The sequence below is a fragment of the Octodon degus genome, unplaced genomic scaffold (assembly GCF_000260255.1).
Source record: "Octodon degus isolate 3935 unplaced genomic scaffold, OctDeg1.0 scaffold00007, whole genome shotgun sequence".
In the NCBI taxonomy this organism is placed as follows: domain Eukaryota; kingdom Metazoa; phylum Chordata; class Mammalia; order Rodentia; family Octodontidae; genus Octodon; species Octodon degus.
This window is the reverse complement of record NW_004524583.1, coordinates 5,013,735-5,015,334: the sequence shown is the minus strand read 5'-3', so window position 1 is coordinate 5,015,334 and position 1,600 is coordinate 5,013,735.

Here is a 1,600-nt window from a genome sequence, read left to right as displayed (position 1 = left end):
ACAGGGAGGAGACTGGCTCAGAGAGGAGGGCAGCGGGTCCAATTTTCCTGCTTCAAGCCCAGCCTCGGTCACAGATAGGGCTTACCAAGTCCTCACCCCGTGCAGGCCTCTCCCTGCTCAGCAGCAAAAGCCCCTCAAAGGAGACTTAAGTTTACTCATCTTCACTGACTGGAAGGAGTACCACACTCTGTGACACTTGCAACGTTTGCTTTTGGAAGTGGGTATCTGACCCCCTAAAAAATGCTTTCTCTAAACGGATGCATTTATTCCATCTTTAATTCATATTTTTATAAGTGTATGTTTACACAGTAGTTTTTGTTGGGGGACTGGTACAACTTAACATACTGTATTGGATGTGTTAATTCTAAGGCACCTAGAAAAGACACTAGAAATCCTAGGAGAACTGGGAGAGTTTGCACTCTTTTCTGGGTCCCAAACTGCAGGGGCAAGGTTACATGATAGGCTGACATCACCCCACAGGCCTCTGGGAAGGTTCTTCCAGGTCTGTCACAGCAGCAGAGGCATGTACAGAGGAGGGTTCAGACCCTAGGCAAACCTGCTCAGTGTGATAGTTTAGGTTTAAAAAATATACATGGGGGGCTGGTGAGATGGCTCAGTGGTCTAAAGCACCTACTTAGAACAAGCTTAGCAAAGCACAGGGACCGAGATTCAATCCCCCAGCACCACAAGCCAGCCAGCCCCGCCCACTAGTGGGCTGAGCTGGCCACACACACACACACACACACACATAAATAAAAAATTTTTTAAAAAAATATTTATATACATAGGGCCAAATGTTTACTTGACTCTTCAGATTAAAGAACCAAAGGAGGGGCCAGAGAGATAGCTTAGCACACTAAAACGCCTGCTTAAGCAGGCTTAGCCAAGCACAGGGACTGCAGTTCAATCCCCAGCACCACATGCTGCACCAGCTGAGCTGGCCAGTCTCAAGGTAGCAGCGCATGCCTGTAATTCCAGCGCTGGGAAGGCTGAAAGCAGGAGGATCACCATGAGTCCAAGCTGCGTAGAACCAAAGCAAAACGACACGGCAGCAAGGGACTGAACTAGACCACCCTAGTCAAAAATAGAATTGAATGCCTAAAACTATCAACTACAACTTTAGGTTTCCTAGAAGTATTTGGCCTTTTGTGGTGTGGTCGGTCGGTTTTTCTGTTTTTCCTTCTCTGTCTTTCACATGTAACTTGTGGGCTAGGGAGACAGCTCAGTTGAATAAGCACTTGCCTGGCAAGCGCAAGGGCCTGAGTTCTAAGCCCTGGCTCTGCAAAAAGTAAATAAATAAATAAATAAACGTAGTTTGTTTGTATAAAAATCTAAAAATATTCCATCACCCCCAGTTAGCCATACTAGTGAAACGCATTCAGCAAAGCACCACCACCTTCTCTTCAGGTACCATTCGTACTGATTTTGCCAAGGGTTACAAAGCTATGGTTACCAGCTAGCATTTCTCTCTCACCTTCCCAAAGGAACAGGCTTTTTTTTTTAAACTCTCTTGGAAGCATCCATCGCCTTTAAATGATACCATTAGGAACATTAATAATATCATTTTCAGGGGCCGGGGAAATAGCTCAGTAGAATAAGT